A 23513-nucleotide genomic window follows, 5' to 3' on the forward strand; every position below is an offset into this window, starting at 1 on the left:
TGCCTCGGGAAAAATAGCAACATTTTAGGAAAAAATACCATAAATTTAACAACGTTTGTGTCTAAAAACTAAATTTAGCAGTGTTTTCAGACAAAAATGCCATTAAAATTTCTAATTTAGTAGCGTTTGTGTCCACAAAATGCCACTAAATTCCACAAATGCCGCTAAATTCATCTTTTAGCGGCATTTGTGTCTAAAAATTCGCTAATTTAGTGACTTTTTTTTTATATAAACTCCACTAAATTAAGAAATTTATTTTTTTAATATTTACTACTATAATTAAATAAAAAAATAGATAATTATTTTTAAATTCATAAAATGAATATTATAAATATTTAAATATCTAAATACATAATTTGTTCTAGTATACATGTAACACAAAATTTAATAATCTTTGTTGTACCTTATAATAGCCCAGAAAGAGAATAGTCTTTGTTTTACCTTATAATAGCCTAGAAAGAGAATAGAGACCACTCACATAATTGATTTTATAAGGAAGAAAGAGAAAAAGAGTGAGAACGATTGAGAAAGAGTGAGAGTGAGAGGAGAAAGGAGAAAGCATATCAAATAGTAGAAGAATTTAAGGAATAAGGGAATGGGAAAATAGGTGTGCATCAAATTTAAATTGGGGAAAAGTTGGTGGCATTTACGATAATAAACACCACTAAAGTGTGGCTTTTAGGGGCATCTGTTTAGCAAAACACCACTAAATACGTAAAGTCACAGCATTTTCAAACAAAATGCCACTATGTTCATGGTGTTTTTAATTAAAATGTTGCTAAACAAAAAACAAAGTTTTAAGATAAAATTTACAAAATTATATTTTCAAAATAATAAAATTGGATAATTATTTTGTGGTAATTTATTACATAAATACTGTTAAATTTTAACTTTAGTGGCGTTTTAAACTCCAAACACTACTAAATATATTTTTAGTGGCATTTATATAATAATTGCCGCTAATTTTATACTAAAACATTAAATAGTGGTGTTTATTAGAAAATGTCATTAAAAAAGTATCACCAATTCCCCATTTTCCTGTAGTAAATAATGGAAGGAGTATTGTTGGGTTGGGTGGCAGCCATTAAAACAAAACAAATAATGAAAGAGCTTTTAAGCAGAAGGCTCTAATACCAAGTAAAGACTCAGATATTATGCAATCAAGCTTAAAAATTATATTCATTGTAACTTAAATATATACAAGTATTATTTTATCTTAATTTTAAATTTAAAATATTTGTTATAATCTAAAATTTAAATTTAACTACATAGAATTTAAAATCCTATTATTTTAAAGTTTATTTACAAATAGTTAAAGGGAGTTTGAAATCCTATTATCTAAATATTTATCTGCAGATGTTGTGTTACCATTTACAAAGATCAATATCTAAAAACTAGTGATTCTTCACTAAGACAAGAGGCACGAGAATCCCCCTACAGGATAATTACTATGCAATGTACACCGCATGCTGTCTTTGAGAGAAATGCCAGGAACCTAAAATAAAAATCTAATAAGATAGTGTTCACTATTTCCTATTCCAATGCTTCCAAAGTACTACATCGAAGTTAACTACTAATATTTTACCCTTAGCAGATTCATCATTAAGAAAATATTAGATAAAAGAGAATATCAAACACCAAGTAATGGTATTATGCAAATATTAATCACAAGGGAAAAAGCGTCTACACAAACGAAAACTTTGTTTTGAAGTTTTAAAAACTGTGGATAAATTGAAAAGATTGAAAACTTTGGCTTTGCGAGATCTGCTTTCTCATCCGGTTGTTTCAACTGTTTATTTTACCAATGACTGTGGAAGAGAAAATGGATGTTTTTTTTATTTTATTTTATTTTGTTTTAATTTTTTATTTTTAATGCTATGTCATCTTTAGCCACAAACATTTTTAATGATATGGATGTCTCATGTGGTCATTGACATCATACATGATGTGTCCAATCAGCATTATATTCAAAATTAATGGTTAAGGGACAAAAAATACTTATTCAAATGTTAATGACTAAATTAAAAAATTTAATTATTTGATGACCATTTTAAAAAAGCCCATATAGTTAGGTCACTTTAGGTATATTTTGCCGGTTTCAATTCAAAACGAAGCATTTATGATGAATTTGTTTCTGAAATTTGACTTGATTATTGAATTGAATGCACAAAATATTTACCTAATCAATCAAGCATATATTTTCTAAAGAAATTTGAATCCAACATGGTTAACGTTCCTCTAATATTAAGCAAAAATTAAGAAGATAACACAAAGAGGAATAAAAAACCCCACATATTTAAAAGAAAAACAATCTTAATGGGGAAACACAAGTGTATTACACATTAAAAAATGAATACTATACTATATTAAAATTTCGATTATGAATAAATTCTTTTTTGAGAAAAACCGTTGGATACATTGACAGTATCAATAAACAATGAAATCTATTTGATTTTTAAAAATTTTGCACAGTGTGTTGCCGTATAGATAGCATAAAAAAAGTACTCTAGAAGTAGTTCAATTTCGTTCACAGTAGCAAAAGGAAAAGAAAATTTGGAAGACATCAGATTTCATTCTGCTTTCAAGGTTTCTTGAGGTTGATGTGAATTCCACTGCAACACAATCCATATTATTGATATGTCTGATCAACATAATAAGAGATTTTAGTATAATATAAACTGTTAAAGTTTCTATTTAAGCTCAACATTAAATTTTGCAAACAAAGCGTTAGGGATGTTCATTCCATTAATTTTGAATTGAATTATCTGAATTGTGTTACTTTATCTTTATTAATCAAATTAAATTTATTAATTTTACAAATTCAACTAATTAAATTTAATTCGATTAATTTTTAAAATTTTATTTTAAACTTTTGATTTCTTATATTTGAAAAAAAAATAAAGTCATATAATAAAATATTAAATTAAAATCTTTAACTTATAAAATAAAATGATTCATTTTATGTATTTTTAGTTTTATATTTGGATTTTGCGTAATTTGAAATCTCTCAAAATCATTTTTAATAATTGATCAAAATTAATTCTATAATTAATTAATTAATCAAATTAAATCGATTTAATTGATTAATTCGGTTTTAACTGAATTGTGAACATTCCTACAATCCACAATGGCTATTACATAACTAGATTAAGTAAAAAATAAGCTTAAAAGACAAATAATTAGATTAAATCAATTTTTTAATTTGGAGGATCAAGTCGATTGCTTACTCTATAAAAAAAAAAAAAAAAAAAAAAACTCTTAAATTTGAATGTAAAAACCTTTCTTATTTCCTTTCACCGAAGTCTAAATTTGATCACTGTACTATTTTAGTTTTGAAGTTTGATTGGTTATCCATATTTTAACGAAGTTAACCCATATATTTATATATATTTATATATATATATATATATATATATATATAAAAGCAATTGAAAGACAATTGAGAATCACATTAAATTTATGTAATTAAATTTGGATGCAAATTTTTGTTAATGATGTGACATACTAGCTTGAACTTTTTTTTTTTTAATTCTTGCGCACATTAGTAAACAAAAAAAATTTATTTTTAAAAAATACTAAAAATCTTTTAGAATTTTAAAAAAATATTACTTACTATTTTTGGAAGTAGGTCTCCATCAACTTCTTATACGACGATCCCAAAGTGTGGAAGGTTATACGGGGATTAGAAGTTTCAAGTAAAATTAAGATTTTCATGTGGAAAATTTGTTGTCAATTAGCACTTCCAGTTGGCTGGAATTTATGGAAGAGAAGGCAAAGTCCTATTTGCCAGTTGTGTTTAAAGGAGGAGGAATCATCAGAAAAAATGTTGTTATTGTGTGTGTGATTGGACGAGTGCATGGTATATGCTTTGAAGAATGCTGGGGATTGAGAACAAGAAAGGAATCCTCTGACCACCGCCAAATTCACCAATCTTCAATTAACCGCCGATGGTTGTGCGTTTTTAGCTTTAAAATGCCTATTTATGCCATCCAGTATTCTACCTTCGTGATTTCTGACCATCACACCGGTGCCAACATCCCTTTCATCGTATCAAATAAGCCATCACAATTTATTTTTATCCATCCTTCATCTGGCTTTGACCACCTCTCCAGCGGTTTTCCTTGCTTCTCATCTCTATCATTAGTCATTTTCATAAATCCTAGGCAATGGATTGGAGAATGAAACTAATTATGGATGATATAATGAGTCTAAGTAATGGGATTCCTATGATGAAAGTTGTATTAAAAAGAAATGCCAAAAAGGTGGCAGACTGGGTGGCAACCCAAACCAGACGGGGGATGTGTCATATTGGTTAGACTAGATATATACCATCTTCTTTGGTTGGAATACTCGATAAGTATGCTTTACCAGCCCCTCTTTTATGTTAGGAAAAAAATAAAGAAGAGAATACATATAATAGAAATGAGTTTTGCTTTTGAGATATGAAAAATATCTTTTTAAAGGTAATTATTTTTTTAGAATATAATAAAATTTCAAAATTCTCAAAATAAAAATAACAAAAGTGGTTATACTAAAAAATTTATTTATAATAAACAAACATATATAAATTTCTATTCAAATAGTCATGACTATTTATACAATCATGACTTAATCATTTATTTATATTAAAAGTTATGATTATTTATCATATAATAATTGTTTTTATTTAAACATAATTATTTAGAGTATGAATAAAAATAATATAAAAATTAAGTCTTTTTACCCAATATGGGATACACCATACTTTAAACTATCAACAATTTCTTACTAGTTTGAAATGTTAGTGCTTATTCTTTAACCTTGTACATGAATAAATATTATGAATATAATAAGGTATCTCTCGATTTAAACCTTCAATTAGTGTATATGCCTTAGAATTTTAATGAAGTTGATTGTGTCTATTGATTAAACCTCAACTTCTAGTATTAAAATTGAAAATATAACACATATAATACTTAATCTTCTGTCAAAAGTTTATAACTACTTTGGCACTATTATGCCCATGTGCTTATTCTATTTATAAACATTTACAAGAGTGACCCTAATTCTTTTTGTTGAAATGGCACCACTTCTATGTTTATATAGGTAGAGTTTCCATGATATCTCCATTACTTTAGACATTTAAATAATAAACTCCATTAAGAGTATAAAAACTCATCCTCCCCACACAATGAATCACACTAGTTTCTAAAATTTGAATGAATGTTACTAGTACTTAACAAACACATAAAAATAACTTATTTGTACCCATTAAACTTTGTAATTGGAAGTTACTAATTCAAAATTAAGTTCTCATTATTGGTGTCTTATAGTAAGGATTTAAACCCATTTTACTTGTAGTACTACTAACCAAATATCTTGAAATTGAATTTTCTTTTATGGTAATTATCCTTACTTGAGATTGAATTTTTAATATAATCACTTTATAGGCTAAATGTCCAAACTTTTTATTTTGCATATCATTTATATGCTTTAGACATTATTGCCTCATTCTTATCATTTTAAGAAATAATTGGTATTTGTTGTAGCCACAACTCTATACTTGTTAATATAAAATTTTCAACCATTCTATTTATACATTTTGATCTATCTTCAATACAATTATTCTTCTAATATAATTAAATAAACTAAATAGATAGACCAAACCATTTTAATACTTTTAAAATATTTAAGGACCTTTTTAATAATTTTCCATGAATAAGTTGTACTAAACTTAGTATCTTTTGTAATTTACACAGTAAAATTATACTCATATCTTACAATACTATAGTGGTAATTTTTATTTCTTTTATTTAAAATTTATAAGAAACCATCACCTTCATCGGGTGCAAATATACATTATTTTATTAAAGAATGACTCATTTAATTATCAAGATTTATATTTTAATCAATTTGCCATTTCATTTATCTTGTCACTATTTAGCAGTTGTTTCTTTTAATATTAGGGGGCCTCCAAAGCTACCATTAGTGAAAAGTAACTAGTAAATATTCTATGTCTTAATATTTCCTTTTCATAAAAGTTTCAAAACTTTTATTTCAACTCAATATGAGAATATGCATCAATAAGTATGATATCAAATATAATCACCCTCAAAATTATTTTTCTTTTAGCAAACGCATATTTTCTAGTCTCCTTTTGAGATTTTCATGCCAACTCTTGGATACTTATAAAATTATTTTATCACAGACACGAAAGCAATATCCACCATAGTTCATGTCATTAAGAACAACTATATACAATTTAATGTATAACCATATAATACTATAAAGTTTGTGTCCAAATTATAAAATACATTAAAATTTCCACCTAACAAATAAAACACATTTCAACTAGTTATAATGAATTATATAACTTTTCTAATTGAATTGACTTTATCTTAGATAATATGTTTATTTTTTGTTGAAACAATATTATATAAATTAAATAATATGAATAATGCATTATTCTCTTGTCAATAAAATACAATCATGGAATATGGACCATAAAATATAATTTTACAATAAGAACACATATACTTGCTTCTTTTTTAAAAAGATTTATAAATTCATAATTTCTATTGTAGACATCTATATTTTGTTTGAGTTAATTAAAATTGATCAAGATTTCTATGTTTGATTTTAGTTCACTTTAGTACCTCATTTAAGTTTATTAAGTCGTTTAAGTCGTGATTGGATTTGACCATGTGGGCCTATTATGTGGGTCATTTGGGCTTGGAGGCTTGGAGTAGGCATTTAGGCTTGAAGGCCCACTGTCCAATATGAAAAAAAAAAAAAGCCCTATTCAAAATCTTTTCTTTTCAATTAAAATTTGACCAAAATAAAAAAAATAGAAAATCCATGTTGTACATGGCACCATGAGCTCGAGCCACCCTAGTGCTACCTTACACTGCAAACTTGCCCCCTATAGCCACCGTGGCAGTTGAATTTTAGTTGCTAGCCACCCCTATCTTACCCATTGTCACCCATCTTATCCATCGGATCTTTACCTAAACCTAAAACCTAAAATGCCTATATAACCTTAGTTGAAATTAATAGAAAGGGAGGCTATTTTTTTTAGACACCAAAAGTTCTTCTAAAATACTCTCATAAACACCAAACTTAACTTAGCCGAATCACCCCCAAATCCACCTTTAGGCCAACGTCTCTAAAACCCACAATTGTAAGCCTCAATAGCCTAGCCAGAATGTTCCTCACCATTGTCAGCCAAATTGAACCCTTTCTGTTGCCAAACATCTACCTCAAAACACCACCAGCAAATAAAAAAAAAAAAACCCATCCATTGCTGAAACTAATTGGAGATTTTTGTAAGCATACAGATCGTCTAAGTAATGATAGTGACTTAAGTCAAGATATCGTTCTCAAGGATTGACTAAGAAGTTCAGGCTAAGTACCTATTATTTTCATAGTCAATTTAAAGTTAATTCATTCAATTAGAGGAAACATTACTAAGCTAGTCTCAACAAGCTTGTAAAAACAAAGAAGTGAAATACATACAATCAAAAACATGTTTACTAAGTGCAAAGAAAGCATACTTGAAAATCTAAGAAAAATTGTAGCTAACTTGCATTGAATTAATTCTAATATCATTAAAAAGTAAATCTCAACTATTGGATATGAATTAGAAAGTTAAAAGTGCAAAAAAACGAACATTAAACTTGAACATAGTCGAATGTAACTAACTCTTAACTAAAACAAACTCTCAAACTTCCAAAGAAAATGCTATCCTAAACCTTCATGAAATTGATCTAAATAGAATCTTAAATGCAAAATTAATAGTGAAACATGAATTAAAACACAATTAAATTGAAATTATTCAAGAGAAATTGTTTGAAAGGATTAAAATTCTACAAAATCAAAACTAACTTCAAAGCTGGAATTACAACAAATTTGAAATGAAAAATTAGATCGACAATCCTATAGTGCAAATGAGCTAAAACTGAACTAAGGCAACTTAGATCTACAAGTATACTACAAGATTCAATAAAGAAATAAAACAACACAGTGCATTAACAAGTTCAATAAACTTTCACAAAATAGAATGTAGAAAAGGTAAAAATAGAGTAATCAAGAGAACATTAGCCAAACAGCCATAGAAAACATCAAATTTAAAGCAAGAAATTGAATCTACGCAAGTAAACAGATGAATTTACAAGATTAAAGTAAAAAAAGAATGGACTAATTGTTTAGTACTGAAGGAAGACTCTTTAAGTGTTGTTACCACTTATTTTTTGCCTGTTGGGGCATTTTTAGGTCCAAAGGGTAAAATTATTTTTTTTCTTATTAGAGATAGTCAATAGACAACTAGGGGCATTTTTGACTTTTAGGTTAAACTGACATGTCAAGCCGTCTTAAATTCATTGGGCCACGTCAGTTCAGCCATTTCATCAGCCTATCCACTAGACTTACCTAGACATTGACTTGTCACTCATAAAATGGATGGTCAATGTCCAGCTTAGCTTACCAAGTCATGTATGACCATAGGGCTAACCTTGAATAGCTTAGGCTACCTAGAACCCCTTACCTTACAAGTATAAATAACACCATCCAGGTACCATTTCACAATCTTACTTCCTTTTACTTGCTTACTTTTTCCTTCCTACTACTTTACTTAATCGATCTTTAACTTGAGCATTAGAACACAAATGTTGTGATCACTCATAACCTTTGCCTTTAACCATTCTTTTTATTTTTATTTTTTCGATTTTAAGGTTTTACCTATATAAAGTAGCTCGACATAAAACATTTTGTGCTTTAGGTAGGGAAACTCTCTCATTTAGTTAGGCTAAAAATACCATGTTGCCAAAAAAGAGAGCTATTGAGGAAGAAAAATAAGCTACTGTAGCTATAACAAAAACTCAAACTAGCCAACCTAATGTAAACCAACCTACCATGATAGGCCTTACAATGGAGTAGTTTTTATCTTTAAACTAGCAACTACAATCTTTTAAAGAAGTGATCCAAAATCTTACCCTACCACAAACATCCAAAACACCTAATTTGACCACCCTAAGAAACCTTCACCAAGCAAAGCAGTCGAACTATGATGATACTGTAACATTTTTGGCTTTAAGAAATGAGGAAAAAGTTACACCTTTGACACATTACCACACCTACACCTCGATACAAGCCACCACCCAAAAGTCCAAATAGATCTTTCCAAAGCCCCAATTGTACAAAGATCTAAAAGCTTGGATATAGGCCATGAAAAATAATTGAAAGGAAAAGCCTTTGCATTTGATAACAAGTTAAAATTTTTGGAGGCCTTACTTTTTACTGAGAAGATAGATCAGCCCATGTCCCCAAAAGGGTTCAAGATACCGACCTTGAAAACAAATAATGGTACAATTGACCTTTTTGACCATTTACAATTTTATTGAACTAATATGATCATACAAGGGGTTGATGAAGCTTTGATGTGTAAGGGATTGGCCACCACACTTAAGGGGGCAACTCGGTACTAGTATTGAATCTTAGAATCAAGGCCTATAACTACATTCAAATAGCTCAGCCATTGATTGAATTAAAATTTTAGCATTTTCTTACCTATTTTTAGTACAAATTTTCTTGAATTTTGGCTTGATCCTTGAGAAATTTAGCAAAAATACTCTTAAATGTACAAATTTTCAATTATTAAAATATGGAAAATGAGAAATTTTAGAGATTTTGGACTCATTTTAGAGGATTTTTTATGCAAAATGTTAGAAAAGGTCACAACTAGTGTGATTATGCATCTTATCACTTATGAAAGTTTTTTTAATCTATTCTTCTATGAAATCTTAAGCTTAATTAAACTTCATGGAACCTTATTTCAAGTTTTAATTCTCATATCTCTCATTTGGAAATGTTATTTTAGCTTATTAGTGCATTGTTACCTTTGTAGTATTTGGAAATGTTATTTTTAGCTTATTAGTGCATTGTTACCTTTGTAGTATTTTTATAAGTACTTGAAGGGTAATAGGTGCATTAGGAATTGGGAGCTAGTTTTGAATTTGTAATTTTCTAGAATTTTCCTAGAGATTGTAATGCATAATTTGTCCACTTTGAATTTTAGTAGTAAAATAAAGGAACAATTTGCTACAATTGGTGACAAAATGAAGGAGCAAAGTTTAGGTTGTGCCGTTGATGCTTATGCCATGTGATAAAAGAATTGTGGTGCCACTTTTAGAGATTTAAAGAAGACTAATTGGAGTTGCTAAGTTGGCTATTTGAAGGCTTCCTATTGGTCATAATATTGACTTGTTGAAGCGTAATAACTCATGAGAATAAGGCTTGAAGGAAATGGGAGATAAAGGAACCAAATAAGCAACCAAAGGTTTGAAAGAAAGAAGGGAGAATGATATAAAAAAATGGAAGTTACATGGATTTTTTTTTTTTTGCATTTTTAGGGGCTGAAGCACCTCTAATTTGTTTATAAGTAGGGGAGAGTGGCTAACCATAAGGAGCTTTTAGATAGATTTTTAAATTTTAAATTTTAAGTCTTTACATTTTACTTTCTCTTCATTTTATTTTTTTTCTATTGCTAGACAAGGCTATTTGGAAGGAAAATTTCTTTTACTTTCCATGAAAATTTAACTTTCTTACTTTAATTTTCAATGCACTTTATGATTTCTTAAATAAAAGTTCAAGATTTTTAACCTTTTGTGTTCAAATTTCATTGAATTCAAGTGATCTTGAAATCTGTTTGGCTTTTTTGGTTTTGACCTCTTTCTAATGTTTTGATTGGTTCTTGCTCAAATATTACTTGTTTTGAGCCAAAAATTTTTTCTTGGACTTGTAACTTAGATCTTCAAATTTAGAAAGAAATCTCATTCAAACTCTTTCTACAAAATTGCAGATCTAGCTTCAAAGTTTTAGATAAACTTAGTTGGCAAAGTTGAACTTTGAATGAGTAATAGAATATCAAGGGACTTCTCTTTTTCTTGGCATTTGGTTTGCAACTCTTGCACTTTATACTCTTCAATTTATCTGTTTACTTGTTAATTCTCATTTGATTGCAATTAAATTCATGTTTTTACCTACTGTTTGGATGATTTTCTTTGAATTTGCTATGTTTTTCCTTTTTTGCATTCTATTGGAATTGTAGTTCAATAAGCTAGAATTTTCCTAGTTTGAGGTAGTTTCTTTGTTAATTCCTATTATAAACTTGTTGATTTAGCTTGCTTTAGCTTAGTTCTAGTTTGTTCTTCTTAGAAACTTCTAGATCTAATATTTTCTTACCTTGACTTGGTAAATTTTTGCTCGAACTTAGTTTTGATTTAGTACTTTCTCTTGTTAGTTCTTGCAATTTTGTTCAATTCTTGTTCTTTAATTCAATTTCTCTAATAGTTCCTTTAGTGTTTTTTTAATTTCTAGTTCATATTCATTCACTTCATGCAAGTTAGATGTATTTTGTTAGTTGATCAATCGGTTTTTAGAATTGCTAGCAACTTGTGGTTTTCAATTGCTTGTTTGGATTTTGCGATTTTGATTCATCATTTGCACTTAAATCTTGTTTTCACTTTAGATCATTAACTATTTTACAATTCTCAAGTCATGTTCATTCAAAATTTTGAATTTTAGATCCAAAATTTTTTTGTTGAATTTTAGTTTTCTAGCTTTGCACATCATTTTCAGCTTTTACTTGGTCATTTAAAATTTGCATTTTTGCTTATAAATTCTCAATTCAATTATGTTTTCACTTTAGTTGAGCCACTTTATTTTACAAATTTAATCTTGGTTGGTTCATTCCTTGAGATTTTTCTAATATTTTCTTAGTCGGAAGTTAAAGTCAGTTAAGGTAGTTAATGTTTATTTGTTAGTTAATTTGGTTATGCTTACTTAGCTACTATTTTTGTGAAATTTTCCACTTGCCATTTTCAATTCTTAGATTAGATTTCGATTTTAATTCATGTTTAGTTCATTGTATTCTATTTTAGTTACAGTTTTTGTAAATTTTTTTTACTTTGCTTAGTTTAAATATTGAAAGACTATATCTTGGTATAATCATGATTAATGCATTATTCTATTTTATTTTCATACTTAGGCTAGGAATCTCTTTAACTTATCATTGTGACATTGACATCTAGACTTTTATAGCCTCTATTATTACTTTTATGGCTAATGTGTCTGCAAAATATCCGAATCAGCCATTTTTTCTTGTTTAGGTTTGTCGAAAGTTAATGAACAAAGAAGACAACATTAAGCCTAATGTTGATCTATCAAGGCATAAATGAATCTTTGGAAGACTATATCATGTGTTTTAACGTAGAAGCCTTTCAAGTGAAAGACTTAAAGTAGGTTGCTATAGTTGCCCTCTGACCAGTGGACTCAGTGATAGAGAGTAGTACCATTTCAAACTCACCTTTTCCCTAGAGTTGTCAAAAACATTGGCTAACGTTCTATTTATTATAAAAAAGTATATAAATGCTAAAGTTACGATGAAAAGTAGCTGATATGGGAAAGGCTTATGCTTTTTCTTAGCTCGTGAAAAGGGCAACAGTCTATAATTTTCTAAGAAAGAGAAGACCAGAGTACCTTAGGGCTAGAAGCCCAAGCAAATAAAAAAGCTACACTACATTGAATACCTCCCGAAAGAGGATTCTATTGTATATTGAAAGGGATCCTAAGCTCAGATAGCCAAAGCCATTAAGACACTACACTAGAAAAGACCTTACAAAAAGGTATGCCTTTTATAAAGACATCAATCATAACATCAAACGCTGTATTGACCTAAAAAATGAAAATGAAATTTGAACAGAAGAGGTTGTTTAAGTAGGTTTTTTTATTGATCCAGACAAGGTCACGGTAGACTAGATATTAAAAGGGAGAATCAAGCAAAAAGGATAAACAAGAACTAAGGGAACAAGAGAAAAGGGGAACTAAAGTGGTGAAACTTCGAGGAATGAGTAAGAAGAGGATGAAAGACGAGCTATGGATAATAGGCCCATTACGGGCATTATCAAAGTGATAATAGGAGGAAGCTTTACCTTGGCTAAAAGAAAATTTAATTAGGGAATAGTAATGGCATAAGGTCTTTGGCCAAGAAACATAAGAGCTAGAAAGATGAGCTGATCTCTTTTACTTCAAAAAACTAGGAAGGGTTTCAGTTCTTGCATGATGATGTCATTATGATTACTATTATTATATACAATCATATGGTGAGAAGAATCTTATTTGATAGTGAGAGCTCAATCGATGTCTTATACTATGCCACAATACTACAGATAAGTATAAAAGAAAAGATGTTGAAACCATTCACCATTACGTTGATCAACTTTAAGAATGAGTAAGTGCCAGTAAATGGAACCATTAAGCTGTTGATCTCACTAGACATTAAATTGAGGAGCATCACTTCAGTTATTGAATTCATGGTAGTAGATGTCCCTTTAGCCTACAATATGATATAGGTCGACCTAGTTAACTGTTATGAGAATGATTAGTTTAGCTCATCAACTAAACATTAAGTTTTCAACATTGAATGGGGTTGGAAAGGTCAAATAAGGCCAGTCCATAGCATGACAATGTTACATAACTACAATGAAAGGTAAGACTAAGAAACAAGTTGATAGTTTGGCTAAAGCTGAGGAAACCTAGAATGATGAAGTGGTGGGGGTGAAGATAAAAAAGATTGAAGAAATAAAGCAAGATAGTTAAAGTAAGAAGTAACATGAAACTGAAAAGAAAAAAGAAATGCACTCTTAAGCTGTTCTTAGCTCTTAAGCTTGACATTTAAAAAATACTGTAGAATTTTGAGATTTTTTGAATGAATTTACTGAATTTGAGCTCTTAAGATAGTATATACATGTCAACAAAACTGTGTTCTTCGCTGGTTAAAAGAATACAATGATATATTTTAATTAGCTCTTTTTTTTTACTATGTATTATACTATTAACAAATCAACTAACTGTCACATCAAGATCATCCTTCTCATAAGAAATAAACCTAACCTAATCGAGCAAAAAGAGATCATTGATCAAAAACCTGAGGTCGATGACAATCGACCATAATCAATAGAATGGTCCATTGCCTTTGTTTGCAAGGACACCTATTGATATGTCTAGGATAAATCCTATAGTAATGGTCCATAGACTACAAACTGATTCGAGCATGAAACTAGTTTGGCAAAAAAGAGAACCTTTGTCTTAGAGAGGCAAAACATAATAGAGGAAGAGATCAGCAAACTACTAAAGGCAGGTTTTATCAGGGATGCATATTACCTTGACAGGATTGACAATGTTGTGATGGTAAAAAAATACAATGAAAAATGGAGAATGTGCATGAATTTTACCAACCTTAATAAAGCCTACCCAAAAAATAGTTTTTTCGACCCATAATACATCAGTTGGTGGATGACAGTGCCAAACACGGCCTACTTAGCTCCACGAATGCTTATTTCGACTGCAATCAAATCAAAATTATAGAGGATAAGGAAAAAATAGCCTTTATAATTAAGAAAAGGCATATATTGCTGTAAGGTAATGCCTTTTGGTCTGAAGAATGCTAAGGCAACCTATCAAAGACTAGTTAATAAAGTCTTTAAGGATTAGATTAGTCGAATTGTCTAAGTATACATATACAACATGATTGTGAAGAGTACGAGCTAGACCAAACACTTGAAGGATTTGGAGCAGACCTTTAATACCCTCAGAAGATATAACATGTGGCTCAATCCAAGCAAACATGCCTTCAAGGTCATATTAAGAAAATTCCTCAGCTATGTGATCAATAAAAGGGGGATAGAGGCAAATCCTAAAAAATTCAAGCCATTCTTAATGTGAAAGCATCGACCTCAATAAAAAAAGTGTAGAGCTTAATTGTAAGAATTGCTACTTTGAATAGATTTATGTCTAGAACAATAAATAGGTGCCTTAAATTCTTCAAAATCTTTAGGAATATTTCAAAATTAAGATGGACACCTTAGTGTTAGAAAGCATTTGAAAAGCTTAAAAACTTCCTTCCCTCTCCACCTATCCTCTTGAAACCGAGGCTTGGTGAGTTAATGAATTTGTACATTGCTACAACTAACTAAGCCATCAATTCGGACTGCTCCAAGAAAAAAAGAAAAAGACAAAGATAGGTATACTTTGTGAGCAAGGTTTTAATAAGGTTTGAGATGAACTACTCTAGAATAGAGAAGTTGCCTTATGCCATTATCACATTGGCCAGAAAGCTTAGGTCATACTTTTAAGCTCACATAATTAATGTTCTAATCGACTAGCCATTAGGTAGATTTTACAAAAGCCTAAGCTATTAGGAAGATTGATCAAATTGATAGTCATGCTCAATGAATATGACCTGTATATTTACCTAGGTCAATCCGTAAATCTTAAGTACTGGTAAATTTTGTCACTGAATGCACATTAGCTGAAACTGACGAAAGACTTAGAGAGGCTGAGGAATAAAGGAAGAATAATTGTGGAAACTTTTTATCGATGGGTTAGCTACCAATCAGAGCAGTAAAGCTTGCCAAATTCTAATTAGCCCAAAAAATTTACAAGTTCATATGTTTTGAAGTTGGAATTCAAAGCCTTGAATAATGAAGCTAAATATGAAGTGCTAATTATCGGCTTAAAGCTAGCTACCTAGCTAAATCTGAAAAACATACTTATGTATAGTGACTTGCAATTGGTTGCTGGATAGGTAAATGGGGAATTTAGAGCCCTAGAAGAAGGAATAAAGAAATATTTGGACAAAACATTGGCATATTTGGCTATATTTCCTAAAGTCAAGGTCTGAAAAATATCAAGTCAGAATATACCTTAGTTGATTCATTGTCTAAGCTAGCACTTGGAATATCAATGGACATTTCAGCCCGTGTTTTAGTGGAAGAGCTGATAAAGAGGAGTATTGATGAGAAACAAGTTGACCAAATAAAAAAAAAATCATGGATAACCTCAATTAAAGCTTACTTGATGATTGATGAATTACTTGAAGACAAGGTCTGAACTAAGGCCTCAATGAGAAAAACCCTTTGTTACACCATAATCAATGGGAAACTATATAGAAGGTCTTTCAGTTTCCTTTACCTTTGATATTTAGATGAAAATGAGGCAAACTATATACTTAGAGAAATCCATTAGGGCATATATGGTAATCACCTCAAACCTCGACCATTGGCTAATAAGGTGTTTAGACTACTGGTCGACCATCAAGAAAGATGCAACCGATCTGGTGAATAGAAGTGATAAGTGCTAGAGATTTACATATGTACAATACCTCCTGTGAACTATATTGATTCCCATCATCAACCATTGGCCTTTCATGTAGTAGGAGATGGACGTCCTTAGCCTTTCTACCCTGGCCATAGGGTAAAAGAGATTTCTATTGCTAATAGTTGACTATTTTACTAAATGGCTCAAACTCGAGGCCTTAGCTATCACAACTGAATCTCAAGTTGAGAAGTTTTCCTAGAAAAAACATAGTCTACCAATTTGGTTTACCTTAGGATAACAGACAAAAAATAGTTTAACAATCCAAAGTTCGAGGAGTGGTGCTTTAACCTCAACATTAACCTAAAGTCCACCTTGGTCACCCATTCTTAGTCTAACAATCAAGCTAAAATAACCAATAAGACTATACTTGAAGCCTTTAAGAAAAGATTAGATGAAGCAAAGGGCAAGCAGGTTGATGAGTTACTTAGAGTGCTGTGGACTCTCAAAACGAGCACTAAAGTTCCTACAGGAGAAACTCCATTCAACTTAGCTTTTGAAATAAAGGTCATGGTGCCTATGGAGATCAACCTTCCTAGTCTCCTAGTTGAGCTCAAAATTGAAGGGAATGAGGAGGCTCTCAATGCTAATTTGGATTTGACTAAAGAGCAAAGAGAAATATTTTGACTAGAATAGCTCCATACCAACATAAAATATCTAACTTTTACAATAAAAGAGCTTGAAAAAAAAAAAAAGAAAGGCAACCTAGTGCTCATGAAAGTAAAAGCCTCAGGAATTAATGACCATGGTGGGAAATTGGCCTTGAATTGGGAGGGCCCCTATATTGTTAAAAAGGTTGTCCAGGATGTGACCTACAAGTTGTAAAACATGACTGGTAACCTAATTTCGAAGACATGGAATGTAGATAATCTAAAGGTTTACTATCAGTAAGGGCTATTAGGTCAAGCTTACACTTTAGTTTTGAGAAACATTTACACTACTCTATTCCTGAGCTGAATAAAAGCTTCAAATTTGTTCAAAATACATGCTTGTTAAATAATAGACCCAAGAATAATATTATTTATGAGGTTCAAAACTTGCCATCTAATGTCTTTTACCTAGCTCGATAAATTTATTTTCCAATTTTTCAAGAAAATCTATTACTTTCGTCATACCAAGAAATTATTTATTAGATCTATTAAAATTGTAAAGCCAATCTTGAAAAATGGATTTGTAATTTAAGTGGGAACCTTAGTCATAATCCTACATTGAGCTGATAGTTGTCTAATAATCAACTTGGATTTTGAAGTTTATTTATTGCTTATTTAATTACTCTTATCTTATTTGTGAAATACCGAGCTAAGACTTGGTTATTGAAATTATACATTATAAAAAGATGAGTTGTGAAGTAAAAGAAAGAGATTCAGAAATGAGACTTTTGTAAAAAATGTATTTTCATTTTCTTTCATAAAAAATATTATTTACAACATTTGATCAAAATTACAAAAATTATCAAAAAGAAAAAGGAAAACAGAAAAACCATCCTAAGCCTCCTCCTCGTCCTTGAGCTCCTCAGTAGCTAGTGTTTGAAGCTCACCATTTTGACCTCCAACCTATACTCCCCAACCTTAGCTTCAACTTTGAAGGCAACATTGATAGTGGCTTTGATTTTTGCATCCTCTTCACCCTTAGCAACATCAATTAAGTTTAGGGGCTTATTGGGACCTCAAATTATAAAGGCTAATCCTAGACAAGTCCAAATCAGCAAAAAAGAACTTCATCTTTTTCAATGTTGAAAGAGTCAAAGACTTGATCTCGAGCAAAGTCCATTTGAATGGTGTAAAACTAGTTGGGCATTATAAAGTTCTCCATAGCTTGCTACTTAGCCTTCTTTGCAACTTCTAGCTCTTACTTTAGCCTCTTTACCTTTATCAATGCCTCACTAAGCTTAAGGTCATATTTTTGGACTCAACTGTGGCTTTTTGGATTAACACATCCTTAAGCCTTCAAGTCATGTCTTCAAGCTTTTTATCGAGCTCCTAAATGGAGTTTTTCACGTCAGCATAGGAGGCTTTGAGCTTGGTGTTCACTATTGTAAGTTGAGGTTCAGACCATAGGTCTTATGGTCTTGTTCAGTCTTGTGGTAGTGCATAAGAGTTTGGTAGGTGGTCATTAGACTCTACCCCACATTTTGGGAAATGAAGGTTGGGAGCTATTTAAATACTACAAAAGAAAAAATAGAGCTTAGGCTTGTGAAATAAGAAAAATCATCAAACAAGGATAGACCGAGTTGAAAGTTATACCAATTTCTTTTTAGAAAGGGTGATCTGTATGATCTTCCCCACCACTTTAAGATCCTTATTGGCATTCTTCAAGGAGTTAAACTCCACATAGATTGCCACTCATTCTGTGTGGGCTATAGCTTGGTTACCAACCTAAAAGGGAAGGCCTCGGTCCTTTGCCTTTTATGGGCTATTTGCACCGATGCTTTTTTGTTTGAGCTTTCGAGGAATGTGCATGGCTTTTTTCACTGACTTGATTGGGCTAAGAAATTGGTGGATCAATGATTTTGATGCCCCTTAGAGGGCGTTGAGTTGAATGAGGGCTTTACCCCTACTCTTTCCCTTGAGAGGATATGCAAAGTGAGTCTAGTCAAAAGGTCCACCTTTGTCTAACATGTCTGCAAAGAAAGAACGACCTAAGTGTTAGGAAAAAATTAGGTAAAATAAACACTGTGTGAAGTTATCTCACAATTGCCCCTAATACCTAACCTCCTTGAGGATACTAGGGGAGTTCAACTTGTACCAAAGAATTGGAAAAGTGAGAAGGTTGGTTGAAAGAATGTTAGAAGTCTTAGAAGTCAATTAAATAAGGTCGGCTTGAGAGCTAGAAGATTGTGATGTGAGACATGATGGCCAAATAGGGTCTTTAATATAGCTAACACAAATATTAGATAAATACTCCAAATTATGCCATGTAGCTAAAATGGTTATCGAGGATGACCCTTCATGTTTTCAACTCTAATTCATTTAATTGCCAATTTTCCTTTTTCCTAATTAAATGTAAATATACTTTCAAACAATAAATGAATTTATAGAAGAAGCATGTTAGTCATTTTAGTAAAGACTATTCACATAGACCAAACACCTATGACATGTCAGGTTAGCCATGTACTAGTGCAATAGACAAATTCAAAAACAAAGAAAGAACACAAGTCCATTGTCGACTATCATAATAACAAAATAGCAAATCACGATTAAATGTGACCTTGGACATACAAAACACATTGAGAACCCCAATAGGTCTACATAATCTGATCCTTATTCACATTGGTACCCATGGTCATTTACCTTAGCAACTTAAGATTAGATCATTTGAATAAAATTCTCAAAGCGCACACTCAAGAATTTAAGCTTGGCATCATCGAGTATGAATTAGATAGATATGAGTCAAATCAATGAAATCTACACTTAATAGTTTGATAATCAAATTGTTTAGTAGAAGGACAGAATGTTAGGGACATTTTTAGGTCTAAAGGGTAAAATGATCTTTTTCCCTCATTAAAGACAGTCAGCAGATAGTCAAGGATATTTCAACTTTTGGCCAAGCTAATGTGTTAAGTCAACCTGAATTCATGGGGCTACATTAGCTTTGTCACCTCATCATCCATCCATTAGACTTGCCTAGACGCTAACTTGTCACTCTCAAAATGGATGGTCAACGTCTAGCTCAGCTCAACTCACTAAGTCATCTTTGACCTTAAGGTTGACCTCGAGCAGCTTTGGCTGCCTAAAACCCCTTACTTTACAAATCTAAATAGCACCATCTAGGTACCATTTCATAATCTTACTTCTTTCTACTTACTAATTTTATCCTTTTTACTACCTTCTTTAACAATCTCTGACTTGAGTGTCAAAGCACAAACACTAAGACTACTCCTAATCTTTTTCTTTAACCTCTCTCTTTCTATTCTCTTATGATTTCAAGGTTTTATCCCTAGAAAGTAGCTTGGCACAAACACCGCCCCTATTGCCAAACCTTCGACCAAAACTTTCTAGAATTTTAGAAAATTTTATGGAATGAATTTGAAAATGAAAATTTCTAGATTTTGTAACTCTATGAATTGAAAGTTTATATATAAAAAAACTTGAATCAAAACTCATAAGAATTCAATGAGATCTGATGTGAAAACCATAAATAACTCAGTGAAGGTAATTGCCAAACAACATGGAGTAAAGGAAAAGCTTGAAATTGTGTAGGAAAACTTAAAGAAAAGTAACTTTTATTGCTTGAATCTTAAAGTGCATGAAAAATAAATGCAAGAAAAGTAAATTTTTCTAGAAAATGAAAATAATTTTCTCCCAAATAGCCCTCTAAAAGAATAAGGAGGAAACTACTCAAGAGAAAATTAATAAGAAAGTAAATGCAAGAAATGAACAAAATCTAAAAATGCCAAAAGACTCCCCTCCTTGGCTGGCCATCCCTCCTATTTATAGGCCAAGGAAGATGTGTTCCAACCAATCAAATTACAAGAAATAGCTAGCTAGGATGTCACATAAGTTAGATACTTCCATGTCCTCCAATCGTACTTCATAAACTTTGTAGTTTGCTTCTCTTCATTTCATTACACTTCAAGCTCTTTTCATTTGATCTTGTAAGCTTTGAAAAGTCAGAATTATCACAAGTTAGAAGCCACTAAATTGCCAACTAAGTAGCTAACAATTGGCATTCCCTTTAAATTAAAGAAATGGCACCATTTCTACTTGATCATCATAAATGTTTCCAATGGTTGTGCTTGAATCCTTGTCTTCACATTAGGTGCCAATCCTCTTTCCCTTTATCTTCAATTTCCAGCCAATTGAGAGCCATTTAATTGTTAAATTTGCTTTGTAAAAATCAAGAAATTTCTAGCTCCAATGTAAGTTACAAAACCACACCTATGCATTGAATCCATTCTAGCTCATGCAACTTCACTACAAAGATGACAAAACACTAATGACTAAAATGAATATTTGAACAAGAAAAATATGAAGAATAAAACTTGAATTGGAGTTCATTCAAAGCTCAAATAAGCAAAGAAAGTAATAAAGGAAAAGCGAGGAAAAATTTCCCAAGTATGGCATTTTAGCAATATTGACACTAGGTTTGGCCAATGGTGATTTTTGCACCAAAGTGCATCCAAAATGACTCCAAAAATTGCATTTTCCTCTTTTTCCATATTCTTACCTACACATTGAATAATTAAGCAATTAGGAGTATTTTTGGAATATTTTCTCAAGGATTAATCAAATATTCACTACAAAATGCCCTAAAAAGGTATGATAAATTACCAACCTTTTAGTGTAATCAAATCCCCAAACTTAAGTTTTTGCTTATCCTTAAGCAAAACAAGATTTAGAAAGAATCATTTCTAACTTTCAATGCTTCATTCAACATGAATGCCTCATGGATTGATTAATGGATATAACTAGAGTAAAATCTCAACATGAGCTAAATGTATAAGAACTAACTTAGATTAAATTCCTTCCTAACTATGGTTCCTAATGCAAATAATACATCTCTCAAATCCTTGCATGAAATCTAATGATATTATTTAAAACATGAAAATTCCAAAATAAAGATCAATAAAGTGTGATCAAGTTCATATGTTTGCCTATCACCTCTCTCTCCACTAATATAGATAAACACATGACTAAAGATCATTTAGGACTTTATAAGCTTGTAACATAAGGTTGGGATCAAGGTATGATAAATTCATTTTACGCAAAAGTACCCTAACTATGCATTACTTTATCTAGGATCATTCAATGTTGAGCTTTCAAGCTAAAAAAAGTTAAGAGCTTTTTTAAAAAATCACCCCTAAACTTTTTTTTTTTGCATATTTTTGTTTTGTTTTCTTTTTTTTTTTTTTTTTGCTTTTTACCACTTTATATTCTTTTCATTCATTCAATCACTTTCTCTTTTTTTTTCACAACTTTTTTCTCTATTTTTTTTCTCTTGGAAGACAAGCTTTTTTTGCTTCCTTAATTTTTTTTCATTCTTTTGTTTTCTCTTCTTTTTCAATCTTTTTCAAGCTCAACCCTCATCCTTAATATGCATAGCTCAAAGATGATTTATGAATGTCCTAATGCATATAAGGTAAGGGGCCAAAAGATAGGAAACATAAGAATAAAGGCTTGGTTTTATAATATGGTTTTATAATAATGAAAGGTATCATTAGGCTAAAAAAGGGTGACTATGGAATAATTATATCAAGGTTAGCTTTGAAAAGCTCAAAAGATCCAAAAATGGCCTATATCATTTCCCTAATCATGTGTCCTTTAAGATTTCACCTTGAGAGATGATCAAAACAAATTCTAGAACATGAAACACAACTTTAAAGACCAATGAAAAAATATCTCATACTCTCATAACCATGCACTAGATAAAAAATGCAATTCAATGATCAAAGTATTAACTCAAAAATGAAAACTCATATAAAAAAAATCACTAAACCTAAGCTTCATCTCATATTTCAACAATATTCAATCTTTTCGTAAAGCGATATTCATTTTCAATATCTATCTATCATTGGCTTCATGAAGAAGTAATCAAAGAAAGTATACTAATGATTCAAGTTACAATAAGTCAAGCGCAATTTAAAGGCAAAACTTAAGAAAATTTGAAAAATTTTGAGAAATTTTCCCATACCATTAAATTTAAAGAACACATTATCCTTAATGTATAAGCAAAATCAAGTAAAGCATAATAGAGGAACAAAAGAACTCTCCTATCATCTTGGAAGCATGTTGACTGAATATAAGGTGCAAGTATAGTTGAACCACATTATGCTCCTAGCTTTAAGCTTTTATTCTTCTTACAAAACAAAAGAAGACACCTACAACAAGAACAAACATCAATATATACAAGGGAATATAAGCAAACAACAAAATAAGCAATTGACAATAATATGAAATATGAAAAAAAAAACAACACAATAAGCAAAAAAAAAAAATGAAAAGTAAAGCTTGGGTTGCCTCTTAAGAAGTGCTTTATTTAAAGTCAAAAGCTTAGACTATACAAAGTGAGTTCAACATTATGTGTTCATAGTGACTACACTTGTTCGTCGAATCCAACCATTTAAGGACCTCTCTCTTAACCATCTCATCCAAAATAGGGAATAATGGTAGATTATGTGGGCAAGTAGGAGTAAAAGTGCAGCCATTAACAAAACTTTTAACTTTACACTGAAAAAGGGTATAAGATAAATGGGTTTTAGTTCTAGCATCTAATTAGCCGACATGTCATCAACATTAATTATATCATATCCTTGATGTATCTTGGCCAACCTCCATTTTAGAAGGAATATGATAAGCATCATTAAGTTAAGATTTCTTAATGACTAG

The sequence above is a fragment of the Durio zibethinus genome, chromosome 10 (genome assembly GCF_047325235.1).
Source record: "Durio zibethinus cultivar Kanyao isolate XHJ-2024 chromosome 10, ASM4732523v1, whole genome shotgun sequence".
NCBI lineage: Eukaryota > Viridiplantae > Streptophyta > Magnoliopsida > Malvales > Malvaceae > Durio > Durio zibethinus.